The 20,155-nt window shown below is 40.2% G+C and overlaps 1 long non-coding RNA gene across 2 annotated transcripts; it reads right to left on the bottom strand.

Moving 5' to 3' along the window:
• Positions 1–8,669: 8,669 nt before the first annotated feature.
• Positions 8,670–11,406, bottom strand: LOC123978409. Of its 2 annotated transcripts, none has more exons than XR_006826952.1 (3): positions 11,258–11,406; positions 10,759–10,928; positions 8,670–9,082 (listed from the first exon to the last, which is right to left on the bottom strand). It is a non-coding gene; the product is annotated as an uncharacterized LOC123978409 (long non-coding RNA). The 2 variants fall into 2 exon arrangements; XR_006826946.1 differs by lacking the exon at positions 8,670–9,082 and adding an exon at positions 10,142–10,446.
• Positions 11,407–20,155: the final 8,749 nt, after the last annotated feature.

Here is a 20,155-nt window from a genome sequence, read left to right as displayed (position 1 = left end):
TGCTCAAAGTGCTGCTGCAAAAATGCCGGTCACTCCAAGCATTTAAATCACAGGACGATTTACCAGCAGGCAAAATGCTTAATGCCCATAGAAAACAATTGGAAAAATGCGCCTCTTACTGCAAAAACTCCCCCTGTCTGATCACTACTTTATGTAGCTTACAGCCAGATAGCTGACACAGAAAAAATACTGTAGCTAGATGAATGGCCTTTTGACTTTTGACTTGATGTTAACTAAACTGAAGTGCATATAAATGAGCAGTAGTATTTAAAAGTAGTATTTTATGCTAGGTGGTAATGGTTAGCATTGATGGATCACAGCTACGCAGCCGTCCATGGAACTTTTGAGGCATTTCTCTGTTAGCATGGTTGATTCACATTACAAAGATGATCAAGATTACCCACCTTCCACCAAGTGCATCTTGATAGTCTCCTGTGCCTCTATATAGATGGATATAAATCCAGTTATGAATATTATGGTAAACATATGCAACAATGTGAAATACACGAAGGAAACTTGAAAAGATGTACATAGAACTACTCAAGGTAACAAACAGTACCCTGTCTGAGGAATCCAAACCACTTAAATCAGCAGATGCAATATGTAACCAGTGGCTTTTTGCATCTTTAGGCAACTGTTTATAAAAAGAAATGTATTAATTTTTATTATTTTTATATTTAGTAATACCTTCAGATGATGAGATTATAGTAGACATTGATGTGTGGTGAACAGCACCAAATGCCAATTAAGAATTTACAGATCGTTGTCACGATCTCCTCTATTGCTGTAATCAGACATTTGAAATTGTCTGTTAAATCACCTAAAAAACATTATACTTGTTAACTGTCAGTGTGTATAGGCATTAACCCTATTATGGCACAAGTAAGTTGAAGACCAAATCTTTTCAGCCTCAGTCGAACTTGTCTCTTCTTTTAACCTTGTGCTCTTCTCAATATTGTGCAGGGAGGGAGCTTCCATCAGCTTCCATCTCTAATAAGATTTACAGAGAGTATAGCAGAGAGAGCAGGGTCGTATGTCTTGGGAGCTCTACCCTCAATATTGGCAAGGAAATCAATGCGGTGAGTAAACCTACCAGCACAGTGTGCAATCAGCTGCTAGGCCAAAAGTAATCACTGAATTGAAATAATCCTGAAAAGTGTCCCCACTGTAGCAAAGTTAATAACTAAAGAGTCGCCCATTCCTACGTCCTGAATTAGATATTAATCCTTGTATCAAGAATAATTACAAGGAAGGTCCAGAAACAGTGACCTTGCAGAGGTGCCTCTCTGGTCTCTCTGTCCATCTGGAATAATTTCAGTATTCAACAGGCGCGTCAGTTTCTGAATGTGTACTCTGTGACACAATTTGCAATGCGACAATGTAGTTTCTCACTGCCTAATTCTCTGCACTACACTGTCAGGGAATGGTCCCTCGACAGCCAGGAACTTCATCATCAACAATTTCTCACTTGTTTACATTAATCCTATCTAGATATCCATTAGTTCCCATGGCAGCTCTTTATAATTCTGCTCTATTGTCACAATTTTGATAGACAGTCGGCCAACACTCACTAATTAGCTGTGAAAATTAGCTGTGTGCAGCCCTGGAAATTCTCTTCTAATGCTCCTTAATGGGAGTCAGGTCGTTTGTTAATACTGCTCGGGCAGAGTGAAAGGCCTTACGTGTACAAAATCCCATTGAGCTTTCATATAAATACAGGTTCTTTGCTGTTTTATTAATGAGGAGCTATAGCCAGCAATGCAAGACACTCTGTGGGGAGGACCAGTTGCACATTACTTCAGGGATGCGATGGACCGTCTGCTGTTCTTGAGCCTGTCTTGGTTTTGGGGGGATAAAGCAAAGTCTGTCTGCCAGTTAACTGTCAGAGCAGCTAGGTCAGGTCTTTGTCAAAGCCCCAATCATTTTACTTTATGAGAGGTGGAGTGGAGTGAAGTGGAGTCGGGTTTGGATGAATTCCAAGCCCCCCTTCTCTGCTTCTCCAAGTGTATTTGCGTCGTTTTTGTTTTTGTTTTTGCAATGCTGAAAAGTAAACACAGCCATTTCTCAGAGGCACCTTTTCATGAAAACCTTAAGCTCCTGTGTTTATGTTCCTGTCTCTGATAGCATTTACCACCGAATATATTTGTTTCTTGGCACTAAATGGATCGCCGCCTAATAACTAATCAGACATTATTACTTTGACAACATATGCGATGGTTGTTAATATACTTTAACGCACACCTTGTAGAGTTTTACCGTGGCTACTTTCACGTGGTCATAAACATAACCAAACAGTGTGGAAAGACAAGGATCAGTGCATCCATAGTATGTAAAATTTGTACCTTTTCTTCCCCATTGTCCAGTTTTTCATCTCCATTTCAGAAAGGAAATCATGTCAGTTGTTAATCTTAAAATGAATAACATGTCATGTTGTGCTTTGACCCTGTGTACCATAACATTGTATTTGTTGTGGTGGCAGCCCAGCTGACGGTGAGTGTCCTGGTTTTTTCTCCCTTTTATCAGTTTTTCTGCTTTTTCCTTGGTTTTATGTTCCCTGCTTGCCTCCCTGTGTTTTCTCCCCTGTGTGCTCTCTCTCCCTCTGCTCCTGAGCCCAGCCAACTACCTGCACCTGCACCTCATCAGCCACCTCGTCAGCCTGCCACACCTGCCAGTAATCACCTCATGACTGCCTGTATTTCAACCCCGGTTCTCCACACCATCCTCGCTTCATCGTCGTTGCTCCATACCCGGTGCCACTTCTGTGTTCAGGCTTCCATGTTTCTTGTTTTTCCACATTTTCCCTGTGCTTTGTCGCTGTCTTCCCTAACCCTGTCTCTCTGTCTGTTTCCCTCCCAGGTACACTCACCCTCGTCCTCCCTTCAGTCAGCTGGGCTCATCCACCGGCCCTCTCCGCCTCAGACTTCCCTCACGGCGTACTCCCAGTTCTCCCACCGCTCCTTGCTTCCTCAGCCCCAGCCCCGGCTCTCTGGCCCCCTGACTCCTTGGTTCTTCGTACCTGTGCTTCCCCGACATCCACCTCTTCCTCCACTCCAGTCCCTCTACCCCTTTCTCCCTCAATAAACCTCCTTCCCTCCAAACGTTACATTTGGGTCCTCTCTGTCCCCACACCACACCTCGTAACAGTATTAAGGCCTGTGATTTTACGCTGCTTAGCGTCTGCTGCTTTCAAATGTCATTTAACTGCTGCAAAGGCAAACGCCCACCCAGAGGGTTGAAGCTTTGTTGCGGTTTCCACAAATATATACAGGTGCTGGTCATATAATTAGAATATCATCAAAAAGTTGATTTATTTCAGTAATTCCAATCAAAAAGTGAAACTTGTATAATGTGTACATTCATTCCACACAGACTGATATAATTCAAGAGATTCACAAAGAGTGGACTGCAGCTGGAGTCAGTGCTTCAAGAACCGCCACGTACAGACGTATGCAAGACATAGGTTTCAGCTGTCAAATTCCTTGTGTCAAGCCACTCTTGAACAAGACACAGCGTCAGAAGCGACGATCTGTAAAGACAAAAAGGACTGGACTGATGCTGAGTGGTCCAAAGTTATGTTCTCTGATGAAAGTAAATTTTGCATTTCCTTTGGAAATCAAGGTCCCAGAGTCTGGAGGAAGAGGAGAGGCACAGAATCCACGTTGCTTGAAGTCCAGTGTAAAGTTTCCACAGTGATGGTTTGGGGTGCCATGTCATCTGCTGGTGTTGGTCCACTGTGTTTTCTGAGGTCCAAGGTCAACGCAGCCGTCTACCAGGAAGTTTTAGAGAACTTCATGCTTCCTGCTGCTGACCAACTTTATGGAGATGCAGATTTCATTTTCCAACTGGACTTGGCACCTGCACACAGTGCCAAAGCTACCAGTACCTGGTTTAAGGACCATGGTGTCCCTGTTCTTAATTGGCCAGCAAACTCACCTGACCTGAACCCTATAGAAAATCTATGGGGTATTGTGAAGAGGAAGATGCGATACGCCAGATACTGAATTTGGGATTTTCATTAGTTGTCAGTTTTAATCATCACAATTAAATGAAATAAACATAAACAACACAGCCTGTGTGTAATGAATGAATATAATATCCAAGTTTCACTTTTTGAATGGAAATACTGAAATAAATCAACTTTTTGATTATTTCTAATTATATGACCAGCACCTGTATAGCAGTTAAAATTTCAGTTCAACTTAAAACTTCACTTCCAATTCCAAACTAAAGGTTCATCTGAGTTTCACGTACAGTAAGTATAGTACAGCATGTTCAAGCTTCAAAACTGCAACATGGTGAGAGGTGTGATATGCACTATCTTGCTGCATCTTGCTGCACAGCTCTGACCGAACACCATAGAACACAGTATATTCCTGTTGTTAAGGAAAAAGGTGTTAGTAGTACAGTTTATCTTTCACTGACTCCAGAATCGCGTGTGTGTATGTCTGTGTGTGAGTATATGTGTCAAAGACAGAGATGTCATCCTTAGCCCCCACATCCTTCCTCCTTTGATATTGACACAGGGTTCCTATTATTTAAATGCAGGCTTTGCTCTATCCATCAAGCATTCTGCTCATTGCTCGCAGCTTGTACATGTGAGTGTGAGTCCTCTCCTTGGCCCTGGGTCTGTAAAGCAGCAGTAATGATCATGGAGAGCCAGGTGGGAGATCTGTCAGGTCCAACACTAAACTACCAGCATATCAGACGAGTGGGCGTTTCTTACCCCCTGTTTGGCGTGTGTGTGTGTGTGTGTGTGTGTGTGTGTGTGTGTGTGTGTGTGTGTGTGTGTATAGTCTCTGCTGTGCAGAGCTGTGGATGCATGGGGGCTCGCTACGTGGTGCTCTCTGCAGTAGGTCCCAGTGTGGTGTACAATAATGACCTGTCAGAAATGCAGGCCTCTGAAAACAGGGATAATCCACAGAGGCTATCTGACTAAATGAATTCTACCGGAGCCAAGCCACCCCCCTGAGACCCCTGAAAAGCATTATCTATTACACTGGTCTCTTATCAAAACTGACAAGAAAAAAAGAAGCACACCAAAATAGCACATGCATGGCTGGAGGAGACGGATTTCTGTTGTAGGTTGTACTGTTGTTTGGTACAATATAATAATTCTGGTAACACTATCTATGAAGGTCATCGCTATAATGACTTATGCATATATTTATAACACGATATAATGCGTCCATAAGACATTATAACAGTTGTTATAATCACTTACAAACATGCATTAGGCGCGTATTATGACCTTTTGATTAAATTTTTTTTTTTACGTTCTGTGAAGTGGTTGTCTGTAATTGTCCACTGTATCTGTATCCGGGTCGCCATTCATCTGTGACAACATCTGAGCCTCTTCTTACATGATGTTGGTCGGCAACAGGTCTTCTCCTGAGCGATCTTTCACCACCCTGAGAATGAGTTTTCTTGATGTAATTATGTTGTGTTTTTGTGCTAAATTGCAAAATGTTCAAAATTCATACAGATTGTTCATGAAGTGAAGAAACATAAATAAAAGTTGTTTTTCTGCACAAAATGTGTATCACTTTACTTAAAGCAAACAATTACGTGTTATAAGGTCTTATAATTAGTTCATATGGTATTATGTCCACCTATAATATATTATACAGGGATAGATATTTTAACACTTTACTTAAAGCAAACAAAGGCATGCTATATAACATTAAACATTACTATAAGCTATTATTCCATTTTATACCACTAATTGTAAATGGTGAATAAAGTGTATTCATAAGGAGGCAGAGTCGGTGGTTATAATGTGTTATGGAACATGGTCGGAGATTCTTGTCGCACATTGATATAAACTGGTATTACTATTAGTTATAAAACATTAAATCAAAAGGTCATAATACATTATGAACTTTGCTATAGCGCCTAATGCATGTTTGTAAGTGATTATAACAACTGTTATAATGTCTTATGGACGCAAAAAGAATATAATTTTTAGTATTCATCAATTTCAAATTGTCATCGGTCAGTGGCATTTTAGGCTGCAAAAAATTTGAAACTGCCTAACGCAGCTTTAAAAAGTCAATGAAAAATGAGCTCATTCCAAATCTCCTGCGAGGTGGATAGTGCCTTTAAGACATAGCTGTCAGTTGTGTCAAAGGTGCTTTCCTGTCAGATATAAGGGATGCTGAATCTGAACCCTCAGTCTGCCAAAATTACTTTTGATGGAATCTTCACACCATAATAATCATATTGAGTCAAACAATCAGTCTCCATATAGCTTAGAGTGTGAGTGAACCTAAACTGTCAGCATTCAATTAGGCAAAGATTTTGATCTCCCCCTGGCACGGCTTGTCAAGCTGAATAATATAGCCGTCACCCCTGAAGGTGAAATCCTTCCGCTGCGTGGATGGAGACCTGTTGTCTAGAGGATTGACAAGGGTTGATGCAACAGGCTAAAGTGAGTTATAGCCCTCACGCACACATACATCTACACACTCCCTCTCTCCTCACCACTCGTCCCCCTTCCCTCCCCAGAGAGGGTATTTTTCATGCTTTGAAACCACCGAGCAGTGACAAGCCTCTGACAACCCCTGCTTACTGTGACACCTTTGTGGGTCCAGTGGAGGTTTCCACCACAATGCCTCCTTTGACGGGCATTCTTGAGAGAAAACACACATTATTCTGCCATAACGCCCTATTTGATTGATTGGAACAGTCAAACTTTTTGGAGTGAGAGATGGCACAGAAGACTTTGACAAAGATTTATTTATTTATTAAGGAGGTCCCAGTGAAATTTTATGGATGCTGAAAGATTTTTGATGTTAACCCCAAATAGTAGAACTATTCTCCCCAAAAAACTTTTATTTGCCATTACCAAGTCATACAGACATTATGATATTATTTTCCATCATTGATACACACAATAACATTTACAGTGCAAACTTACACATAAAGAAAATAATGTGAAATATATTAAATATCAACTCCGAACTTCTAATAATCACATTCATACCACTGTATTACAACAGCAATATTTAAATTGAAGGAGCTGCAATTTTTTGCTGATGGTAAAATGTGTCACAACATACCATTATAAATGAAGTGGTGCTACAGAGATCCCCCGGCCTACAACTCATATTATTCAGATGTAAGGGAACATTGTTTGGTACAGACCCCGACAAAAATCACATGACATCTTCACAATATTTACATTTGTTTCAGTGAAAATGAAATGTGGCAGCGCGGTGCTGCAGTGGTTAGCACTGTCACCTCACAGCAAGAAGGTCATGGGTTCAAACCCCGGTTGCCCCGGCCTTTCTGTGTGGAGACTGCATGTTCTCCCCGTGTCCGCGTGGGTTCTCCCCGGGTGCTCCAGCTTCCTCCCACCATCCAAAGACATGCAGGCTAGGTTAATTGGTGTCTCTAAAATTGTCCTAAGGTGTGAATGTGAGTATGAGCGGTTGGTTTGTCTATGTGTAGCCCTGCAATGGACTGGCGACCTGTCCAGGGTGTACCCCGCCTTTCGCCCCATTGTAAACTGGGATTGGACCCAGCCTCCTGTGACCCCGCATGCAGGATAAGCGGTTGGCGATGGATGGATGAAAATGAAATGCAAAAATTACAATTACCACAAAATTGGGATTCACAACATCTATCCAAATCCAAACAAATGTTCAGTAAATGTCTGATTTAATTCATTTGAATCACAAATTAATTATTAAGATATTTATTTTGTTGAGGAAAAGGGACTGAACAAAGATTTTACTTTACACATGTGCATTTGTTGAAAAAAGATTTTATCATAAGTGTTTTGAATGTTCTACCTCAGCTTTGTTCAGTGATCCACTGGTTAGAAAATGTTTGTTTTATTTCCTCAGTGGCAGCAAAATGCGTAACACTAGTCGTCTGAAAGTCACGTTATATTGGGCTAACTACAAACTTTTGCCACGGGCAAAAAAATGGCTGAAAAAGTTATTCTCGCAACATTAAAGCTACAAATAACCTATAATGCTACACTCGCTATAGGAGCCAGTATTTTCTTCATTCAAAAAGAATATTTGATGGCAAGTCCTCACATACAATTCAAGCCCTACTTTTTCAAATGTAATTATCCAGGCCACTTCAGTAAAAAGGCAACAATTAAAATCACGAGACAGGACAAGTTTATCCACCACAACAACCGCTCTTAGTTTTGTGTGCGGTACAATAACTTAGGACTTCCATACCTGGAAAAAAATTGTCAGTAAATATAATCCAGGCAGCAATTATGTTTCCAACAAAACATATTTTTGGAAAACCATTTAGCGGTAAACTAGTGTAATTTGGAGGAGATAGGGTGGACATATATGACAGATGATGGATAACTTGTCAAAATGCTCCAATTCATAGCCTAAAAATCTTAGAGAATAATGGGATCATCTGCAGAGATCTTTAAGATTATAATAATTCAATAATAAAATTTATCAACTATGTTTCAATTTGAAAAGTTCCAACATTTCATGGTGTATCACATTATTATGTTCAAAGCTACAGCTGAAGGAGATTCTTTGAGTGTAGTTCATGTGGAAACAAATGAGAGTAAATGCATTTTCTATGTTTTTTTATTATATTCTGTGCATCAAGCCACTATTCTTTAGAAACTTTCTCATTATTTTCTTGATCCTGGCTTTTGTTGATTTATTTTCAACTTTCCTGGACTCTTCATCTTTGAGCCTTCTAGCTAATGTCCTGTCCACAGAGATACCTGTAGCTGTACACTGGAGTGTTGTTAGTGTCAGAGGGCAGTGCCTCGCCTTCACAAAGAGGCCACGTCGGTTTCAGCTGACTGCAGCTGTGGCACTCGCCATGTGTGGCTGGGAGACTGAATACCTGCTACACGGCATCTCGCTTACTGAATACCCCTGCATGGGGACAGTCTCCCAAGGTCAGTCAACCCACCACGCACACACACACACACTTATTCTTCCTTACTTCACACCGCTGACAACCTTTCCCGTAAAATCGGGAATTGGTATGGCCGTGAAGTTGACGTTCACATGGGGTAAGACGAGGATGAAATGCCAGCATGACATCCCAATTTGCTGTCATGGCAACCCGGAGAGTGATGACAAACCTGGAAGCAGAAATACAAACACAAATGCAGGAAAAACAAAAGCATTATAATAAATCATCTTTTTTCCCAAAATGTGGCATGAAGGGACAGTTTGGTGGAGAATCTGAGAAATGAAATGAAAATTTGAAATACAAAACAGCAGCTGCTGACAGCTGGTGCCTTTGGGGGAATCAAGTGGAAGGAAGCATGTTTCTGGACCACAAAATGTGAGGCAAGTACTTTGACATTTTCCCCAAACCAACATTTGATGACTTTTACCCCAAGCAGAGGACACTGCAGACATTTTGGGTGAGTCCTCCTCCTCCTCTTCCTCCTCTTTCCCCTCACCCAGTACCGAACCTCCCCCACCCTGCCTCAACATATTGCACCTGTTCAATTATTTAGCTGCTACTCTGTGGTTCGGTCCTGAGCTGCAGTGAAAGCTGTACCTGCCGATTAGAGCGGGCCTTGTCACCGGAGCTGGCCAGATATCTCCGTTTTGTCGTTGTCTGAGAGAGAGAGATGCCTTTGGCCACATTACGCAGGACGAAATGTCATTACCTCATTGCAGGCTTGTCATTTCCAGCCTTTGGTCTCCTAGGGACAGGGAGGATTTGTATGTGTGTGAAGGTGTGTGTGCAACAGTCACCCAACACAAATGCACATGATCCGCACAGTGGTGGGGAGATTGGCTCTTTTGTTTTTGATGGTAAACTAATAGGCTATGTTTGAATTTCAAAAGTTGTGGAGTGCTGAGTTCTTGTTGAGGCTGAGTGTCCATGTGGAACATTTAGATTTTGGGAAACTAAAGTTCTCCATTTAACCATCAATGCTGATTTGAAATGCAAGAATTTCAGTGTAAAAACAGGTTATATAATATGCTAATGCTAATCAAACTGAATTTTAGCGACCATGTCAGAAGTCTGAAAAATCTGAAATTGATACTTTTTTTTTTATAGATCTCCAGACATGGATTAAAACATATATACTAATAGTCTGCTTGGAACAATATTGTGTTTCTGATTTTTTATTTCCTTAAAAAGGCAGCTAGCTCATTAAACATTCCAGAATCTGTTAGTATGCAAATTGTGTTAGTTTTTAAAGTTTTCCTGCTGGACACCAGATGTCTCCTACTTCACTCCATTCTCAGTGCATGTGCACTGGCGGCTTCATGATAGTCTACTTCATGCTTGTATAAGTTGAAAATTGGACCTGTATTGTGACTGTGATGTCACAAATCATGCTCGTTGGCCCACCCCTTAAAATGTTGTGATTTTCAGCGAGCACAAAGAAAGTTTCCACTTCCAGCAGATGAACGTGAAAACAGCCTTCCAGTGTCAAACTCTGCACATACGTCATCTACACGGTGAAGCTCAAACACCCAACTGTAGGAACATATAATACATATTTTTGAGTGGAGGGTGACATTAGATCGACAGACTCCATATCATTTGATATGAGGATACAATTTTACAATATCATTTGTTAGCCTTTTGCTCAGAAGAATATCTGATTAAAACCACATGTTCTGTAGCAGTTGTAAAACAGATATTTGCATACAGTTGCTATTGGGATCTTAATGGACATTTAACTTGATATTATCTGCACAGTGTAATCATCTGAGGGTAAATCAAGCAGAAATCATGAAGATCCTATTTCTTCACCCACTGGGGGGCACTGTTGAAGCAAATACTAACCTCTAACACCTAATCTGCCTTCACTGTCCAAGGACCTGTTTACCCAGGGCTCTTCCTTGGTCCTTTTTGGGGAGGGTTGTATCTTCTTAAACTACTATTTGTATCAGGAACAGCTGGAGTAGTAAGGTCTCCGTTTTCCCAGCCCTTCTGTGTTCGTCTGGGGCCAAGAGCTTAAGAAAATGGATTGGAGATGGAGAGTTAGAAAGTACCCTGAAAGCGTTGTCTGTGTCTCCGCACATGGTTGCATGTGTGTGATTTAACCTAAGAATATTCCACGTTCATCTCTCTCCCTAGAGATCCCTTGTCCCAACAATACCACATTCGACAGTTTGTTTCTTGCCGGACTGTATTTACTCTGTGAGTGTCTGTCCTCAATTTCAGGCATAGATATGCAAATCACGCTGGAGTTATTAATCGGAGTGTCACAGGGATTATGCAAATTAATATGAAAGCAGCGACAGACAGAGAGGAAAGAGAAGAAGTCTGGGTGTCAGCAAACCTGTGTTGGCATTCACCAGAGGGAGATAGTTTTGTTTGAAAGGGTTGCATCGTGGCTGTGATCATCATCCCCCTTGTTTTGACCTGATTCAGACAGTCCTAGTGAAAAGGTCGTCTTTATGTCAGGAGATGTTCAGCGTGGAAAGAGTCAGGGCCTGTCAGAGTAATGATGAGCCTGTTGTTTCATAGGGGACAGCCAGACCACACGTTATTATTGATTTCTCTTTTGAAAGGCTCAGCCGACAATTTTGACGAGCAGCAGATGTCGACATGACAGCTCGCACCAACATTAGAACCGTGTATAAACATTAATACTAAAACAGAAAATGCAGTTTTGCTGAAAATACTTTACAGTCACCAAAACACTTTCCTGAAGTTAATTTGTAGGGTGTCATATCATTTTAGATAATATTTGCACTCTTAGGGTAAATGGTTTTACAAATTTCATCTTGATCACAGAAAACATTTTCAAAAAATGTCCCCCAGTTTCACAGCTCAAAATTGGATAGATTGTGACGTGTAGGAAATCAATCCAAACAAACTTATGAAGTATGACATGGTGACATGGTTGAAAGTGTTATTAAACAGCTCTGGAAACTTGTGAAATAATATCAGTAAAATAATTAGGTCCTATGGCACTATGCTTTCACAGTTGTCAAGGCCCAATGCTGGGATGGAGTCCATTATTGAATACACAACTACAAATAGTATGCTGTAATGTCTTCCCATATTACATTAAAATGGCTATTATTAATATTTTTTTTATCTTAACAATGAATCACATGACTACTTGTTTGTGAAAGGGTTCGCTTGTATTAATTCTCATAGAGAAATATCACCTAACTGCAATTTCCCTCAGCTCTAAGGAGCATTTTACTGTCTTTCAACTCATTGTTTTGGTTCTTTATATACTTTAACTTAATTGTATTGGTTCACTCTCACTGGCGAAAAAACTCTAAAAACCCACTGTATGCTACCTGCCCAGCAGATAGACAAAATTAGCGTCTAGATGGTGAACCATCATGTGTGAGACCACATTACCAGATGAGCTAAACCCCTTTTATGCTCGCTTTGATCTCCTTCAACAAAGAGTCAGCTGTGAAGTCTACTCCACCTCCAGAGGACCGGTCGCTGTCCATAAGAGTCCTGCTGAGAGTGAGTATGAACAAATCTGCTGGGCAACATCCCTGGCCGTGTATCAAAAACATGTGCCAGTCAGCTAGTTGATGTTATTACTGACGTTTTCAAAATATCACTTCAACAGCATTCCCACCTGCTTCAAGACAGACACCATCGTTCCTGTACCTATAGGGTCTACTGTATCTAGTCTGAATGACTACCGCCCTGTGGTACTGACCCCCATTCTGATGTGCTGAAGGACTTTAATAAACTGGTTCTCAGGCACATAAAGAACAACATTCCTGTCAGTCTGGACCTTCTCAGGAGAAAGCTCAGAAACTGCTATATTTCTTAAGGAAACTTAATGGGCAACTTTCTAACCTGGACCTATTTTCCCATGTTTTTGTGTCTATGTGACAAATTGGTCATTTAGCAAACGTGCTACAGTTGGCAGCATTGTAACAGGGCTGTAATCCTTAATGGCAATAGCTCTCTGTCAAAATATGTCCACTTAAGTGCCTCAGATTGTTATTGTTGGGATGACAGGGTCCTCACAGATGAAAATGTTCATTTGTGATTATAATTGAACTTTGATCATGAACTCACAATCCCACAATCCTCCATGAAGTCACACTGAGGCGTAAACTGAGGCCCAGAGACCCAGCTTGCAGCTACCATTCAGTGACCTGTGACCTCTATAACTTGACGTTATTCCTTTTTTAAGGAGTAAGATACTTTTTGTTTAACCAGAAACAGTCGCTATATTGTCAAAGCCACCAAACTCCCTTGACAAAACTAGTAATTTTATCTCTCTGGTCTTCCACTGCCTCGATCGGTTAAGCCTATAGTTCACACTACACAAGATTTGCAAGTCGCAGAGCTTGCTGACAGTTGCACTGCGATTGGGGGCAAATCAGTGATCCGTGGGCGCTCGCCAAAAATTATTTTTGAACTACTCAATGAGGCTCGCCAACGACACCCACATCCAGCCAATGAGAGCAACCAGCTACTTTTTTACTACAAAACAATTTTTACCATCTCCAACTCTGTAGCACAGTTAATCCCTGTCTCCCGTGTGTGCTAATCCTTTCTTTCATCCATATTCCATGTCCTAATGTATAATAATAATTTACATCTTTATAATAATAAACAACTCCTGTTTCGCACATGGTTTCGAATCATTCACTCTGTCATTTTTCACGTGTTTTCTTGACAAAACGTGGTTCTGAGACCAGCTCTTGTAGTGTGTGACTTCGTGTTGCTGATCAGTCACATAGTGTGAACACCACAATGGCTTCAAGACTCCAATTACGAGACAGCAAGTCATGTAGTCTGAACAGCACAGCGATTCTCCGACGTTGAAAGTCGTGCAGTCTGCACAAGCCTTTAGTTTGTGTTATTGTGTGACTTCTGTGTTTTTAACCCTTTTAAACACCAAAGTCACATAATAACACAAACTAACTAACCAATCACAGCAGTGGCAGACCAGCAACTCCTGTATTCTGCGAGGTAAAATTGTTGTTTTTATCAGTTGAGTCTTGTGGCTTTGACAATAGTGATATAGTGACTATTTCTGTTTAAACAAAAAGGATCTTACTATCAATACACTTTCACAGAACCGGTCATGATAACACAACAATTAGCCACTTATGCAAGCAACTAAACAGAACTCCAAATGAATGCTTATGTTGCTCCACATCTGCTGGGTGTGCAAATAGGCAACTGTTTGCTAACAAGTTTGCCATATTAACTTTATAAGCGATAATGATGTAACATAGTTGTTCACAGTTTGTTTAGGCCAAGTGGCAATTTATAAATCTTCAAATTTAAAAGAATGGTTGTGAGGTAAACTGGTAAGATTGTTATTTATTTATTATTATTGTAAAAAATGTAATTCCCTTGTCATAAATACGGCTCTAAGCTTCTGAATACTGTATGTCAACATTCCACAAGCAGCACAGGATCCCTGCTGTTGAAGACCACCGCTACTCCTTAAAGCCTGTTTCCACTTGTCCCTAATCTACCTGTGGGACTTTACAGATTGGAAATAGATCACTTGAGGAAAGCTCGGTACCTGCAGTGATTCTTTCCCGCCCTGGCCGACGATTATTGGCAGGTTTTGGGGCCCTGCCTCGAAGGGTGAACAAATGCATTTCTACCGGTGACTGTGAGGCAAGGAAAGATTGAATTCTCACTGCCTTCCATCTGTGTGTGTGGTGGGGGAAACAGGCGAGTCTCCTAGAAATAGGCAGTGATAGATGAGGTACATGGAAGAAGACAGCTACCCCTGCTCTCCAGCCTGGCTGAATCAGGAAACTGTCTGCCAACTAAATGCATCCCTCACTCCCTCCCCCTCTCACGCTCTCATTATAATTTTCTCCCTTTCCTTCTTGGCCTCTTCTCTTCCTCTGCTTACGAATCAATCGTTTTGTTAGTGCTTACCAGACAACAGATCTTTAGTAATTATGAGAATGTGCTTTATATCACTGCTTAATGAGCACTACACCCGCTGCAAGCATTCCAGGCAGCAGCTAATGGTCAAAAAAAGCTACACTTTCTTTCACTTGCTTTTTTGTGTGTGCGCATGTGTACACATCTGAGTTAATTAAAATGTCTACATATTGTAAACTAGAAGTGTACATTTAGCAGAGTGCAGATCTCTGCCAGGCTTGGTATCACCAAATTGCATATGGATAAAAGACCAATGTCTTACATGTCATCAGAATGCCTTGTTCGCATTTCAAGTGTCATTTCACGCCATTTAGTCTGTACTGACTTGTATTGTGCAGATTTAAGTGCAAATGTCATAGAGAAAAAGATCTCAGGTAACATAGTATAGAGCAAATTCTATGTAGGGACCAAGCATGGATGTATAATAATAATCTATATAATAATAATAATAAGACCTGCATACACTCAGCCTTGCTTCCAGTTTTGCCCAGTGGCCAATGAAAAATTCCCATGTAGCCCAAAAAGCATTTTCCCCAAATACCTCCATTGTTAAAGACATGTGTAAAACTGTTGACAGGATACCTCTGCATACAAGGTCAATTATGACTCTTTCTATAATGAATTTTTGATCCTGCTTTTATATTTTTAAAACTTTTCTCACGCCGAGAAAAACGATTTAAAAATCTCTGAAGCAGGAACTCACTTGTGAGGCCAGCGGGAGAAACACTACTGCACATATTCAGTGGGCCACATACCCCCGGAAGTAAAGGGAAGCTATAATCTCTTTTGGCATATGCGTCAGTCAAGCAATAGGCGGCATCTTAGGGTCCTGTATTCAGATCTTATATTACATCCAAGGAGGGTGAGGTCGGAGTGGATGAATGGGTCAAACAAACACAGGACTGTTTGTGTCCTGTGTGAAACCAAAAGTCTGTGTTGACTTAGGTACTAAACTTACGGAGCGTAATGTAACTTATGTATGTACATAACTTAGCTGATGTAACTAACTTACTTACCTACCAGCCAGTAAAGATGAGCGAGGAGTGGTATAAAATAGGCCAGTCAATAAAATAGGTAAAAAAATTGTGAAACACCTCAACCATGAGATGTCTTTGAGCACATAGCCATACATGTGCACAAAAAAATATGAGGCTGATAGGTCTAGTAGCATGTGAGATTAACCGCGGACAGATAAACACACACACACACTCGTGACCAAATGCATGATCCTCTCCAGGCTTATCCCTGCGGAGATAATGATGCAACTTGATAGAATTGTTTTCTCTCAAAACAAGTCGACCAAGTGCTGGAAACAAGCACACTGTATTCAGAACTGACTGTTTCCAATCTGTCTCCAGAGTTTCTCTTACAATTGATTAGGTGTCACACCACCTTAAGGAGCCGCTGACCCTATAATAATTTAATCACTGTGAATTTCAGTGGAGCTTTAGTGTGCTGTGATGATCTGAATTCTGTTGCAGAGGTTTTTCTTGAGGAAGTATTCCTGCTCACACATAAATGGATTTTGTAAAATATTTGCTGTTACTGACAGCATTCCAACAGATTTCCTTTCATTGAAAAATCTCTGTAAAGACCTTTTCACACCGAGGACGAAACAGAAAAATTTAAGAAAATGCAGAATATGTATTCCATTCATTCTGGTGAAAAGTAAAATATTGCATACAGTCACCATTTGATCATTGTCATTAAGGAAATGGCATAGCAGTGGAATGAAAAAAAGATTTTTTTTTTTACTATAATAAACCCACACTCAATCGCTGGATCGTTAGTCCAAGTGCCCAATAGCCTACTGTGTAGTAAAGTTACAATATATATAGATGCAATCACATTTCCTGTAGTGGTGCCAATGTTATTGTAAAAAGTGTAAATGCTGAACTTCATTGCACTCATTGTTCATGACTAAACTGAAAACAGTCTAAATGTGTTTATTATATGTATGTGTGTGTGTGATGCATAGTATTTAATACAAGACTTACAGTTTATAGTGGTCAGTTTATAATACCTCTGGAGCTCAGTGGATTTCTCAAGGAAAGCCAGTGAGTTCATATGCTTTTTGGCTTTACTCCTGCCTGTCCACTCTTTGTGGAATTATCCTCCTCGTAATATAGGTATCCCAGAAGCTTCTCCATCTTTTCTTTGTAATCTTTTATGTTTGTCAACCAGGGCACTCTTTTGTGAGACCAAGTGGATCGAATCAGTATCCATCTTGTTGTGTGAAGTGTGAACAGAAAATAAATCTACTTAAGCCTACATGAGCCTAAATCAATTTTTTATTGGGTGGCTTGTTTATTTGGCCACCTGAAATTCAGTAACGGCTGCTGGGAAAAAAAACCTACATGGTGAAATATGAATTTTATTATTGACGTATGATTTATTTGCACAAATTCGCATTTGGTCTGAAAACGCCTCAAGTCACAACTCATGGTCCCTTGGGCTGATGACCAAGTGCCCAAGGTCCATTGAGCCAGGCCAAAAGTCAGCTAATGACAGGTGGCGGCCATCTTTGACCTTTAAAAAGGTTCCTTGTTGAAACCCACTTCCCAAAGTAAATGTTGTTTTTCGTCCTTTCAGCCATGGCTCTGCACAGGCCTCTTATCCCAGCCTTTGGGTGCTTCTTTATTCATTGCTTGGATAAATGTACATGACCCCTTAAAATAACAGAAGCTGCCCCAGAGGGCACACTTGAGCGATGTGACATTCCAGCTAACCTGAGATGACTTTTAAAGAATGGATAAGTGAAGGACAGGAGGAGGATGGAAGGAAAAGATGGAGGATGAGGGGGTGGCAGATTGGCCAAAATCAAATCAGTGTAAGCAGATAGGTTAAGCAGAAAAGGTTAGAGACAAAATACGAGACAAAAAAATGACATGACATAAAAAAAAACCCTCTCCTTTTTGGCAATGTCGGATTAAAGATTTCAGCCTATTTCTTTGTCTGGAAAAAGAATGCACTGTATGCACATACTCATTAGCCCTCCGAAACAGGAACATCTCTTCACAGTAATTGAGGCATACACACTTGACTGCTAATCATTCCATAAAACACCTAAATGCAGTGTTTGAATTTACATGCAGCGAAGACAAGGTCTTCTGTCAAACACACAGGCGAGCACCCATCAAGGATTCCGTATTTAATCAGTGGAAGTTAATGCTTTACAAACAGTCTCTGTAAAATGTTAAGCAGAGTTCCTAATTAGCCTATCATGCAGTCATAATCACTTCAGAAATAAATTAAGCTGAAGGTATTTCAGCGGGCTAATGACCTGCATTGGTCCTCACAGCCACCCTCTTCCACTAGCTGTCATGTTCAAAGAGGAGCAATGAATAGCATTTACTTTGTTCCTAACCTCTTGCTCTGTGGCTCTGTGAGTAAATATGACATACTTTATCTGTCTACCAAAGATCTAAGCTCATCCAGCACATGTTCATGTGTGTTATTCAGAGTTTTGATGCTTTCTAGTATTGCTTGTGAGCTCAAGTTGAATGGCTTTAATTTTACTTGCTTGATTGATCTATTTTATTTTTATATTTTATTTATTTAGGTCTATTGTTTGGATTTCTGAATTTGCTGTTTATCCTCTTAATTTCCATCACAGTGTTTTGTTTAACATTTAGACTGCATTAGATCTCAGGTGAATTCAGCTATAAGGGGGCAGTTTTTGTAACTCTATCAAGTCTTCTATTAAAAAAATAACTGAAGATGTGATACATTCCTGAAGGTGTCCACTTTCTTCATGTGAAGAGAAAAAGTGCGTATAATATATGTCTTGTTTTTTTGTCCATAGTTACTTGATATCATGTATTAGCCTATTGTGTTATGATGGCTTAATGGATTATTACATCAACAGATAGGATGAGGCCCTATAGGCTAAGCTGTTGATGAAGGTGGTGAAGTGATTAATCATATTTTCACCAATTCATCAGTTCATCAACCAACAGTACATAAAGTCACTAATGTTGTCATCTGTTCATCGATTTCTTTTTTTGAAATGGTTCATCCAGCCTATTCATCCACCTGGCCATCAGTTCATCAAAATATTTTATATATATATTTATATCTATTCATCAACTCATTAAATTTGTCAAAGAATTCATTAAAATATTACCAAACAAAACAACAGTATATTCATCATTGTCATCAACATGAACTTTTGCAGTCTCGCATTTAAAGGCATCAATCACTCTGTTGTCCTCCCCGCATGTCTGATGGTATCACTTTTTAGCAGGCTCCACAGGATATCCGCTCCTCTGCTCTCTTTCGGTCTTTATTGTCCCTGTACTTTCCTCCACAAATGCTACGAGGATTCTCTTCTCCAGGTTTCAGTTATAACATGCTTCATGCTCTGAATCTGCAAAATAACCAGTACGCCTAACAAGCTGTCAAATAAATGCAGTAGAGTAAAAATACAAGATTTCTCTCTAAAAGATTGTGGAGTATACTATACACTGGCTGTATAGTATACTCCACTGTCTAGCATACTCCAATACCCAGGTAAAGTACATACATGGCTGCTAAAGGCTACTTGAGTGAATGTACTTAGACTACTTATTGATTGTAACTTTGTGGTCAATGTGTTGTCAGTGTTAGCTCATTGTTTACATTAGTCTCCGCTGAAAAAAGGTATCAGAGGGAGAAGGAAGGAAGAATTTTAAAGCTGGTTTCTAAACACTGACTGGCTACCAGGTAAAACATTTCTATAAATATATTTTTAAAAAATAGAATAAGGATATGTTATGCAATATAAGTTATGTTTAGTAATAGTTAAATGTAGCTTATATGATTATGTAAATTTATCATTGGCATGAGAATGTGACTGTGCTGTCCTATATGTTGATATAACCCCTTTTCACTCCCAAGTATTCACATCTGGTGTGTGGTCATGACCCCTTGGTGTCAGATTGTAACACACTGGGATGCCCCAAAGCGTCATAGTTCATCGCACTAGGGGAAGCACTGTAGCGTCATTTATGAACATTAAAAACAGGTGTAGGACATATATAACAGAAAAGTCTGACTAAGGAGGTAGTTGGGGTGGACAGTTGATGTTTTTAGTTAAGTTAAGATATAGTTGTGTAAGTGACGTAAGTAACGTTGCTTACCTTATGTAAGTTAAGTCACGTAAGTAAACCAAACCACAGAAACCAAACCATGATGTTTTCTTAAACCTAACCAAATTGTGCTGTTTCACACCGTTAACACTAGTTTTATTTTGAAAGTCTAACCGGACGTTGCATATTTGTACTTGCTTACCATGTTTCTTGACAGCGGAGCCCTACACATCCAAAAACAATGCTAAAGGGATACTCAG

This window comes from Micropterus dolomieu, linkage group LG01 (assembly GCF_021292245.1).
Source record: "Micropterus dolomieu isolate WLL.071019.BEF.003 ecotype Adirondacks linkage group LG01, ASM2129224v1, whole genome shotgun sequence".
Lineage (NCBI taxonomy): Eukaryota > Metazoa > Chordata > Actinopteri > Centrarchiformes > Centrarchidae > Micropterus > Micropterus dolomieu.
The sequence above is the reverse complement of the archived record's forward strand: the minus strand, read 5'-3'. Positions and strand labels throughout refer to the sequence as shown.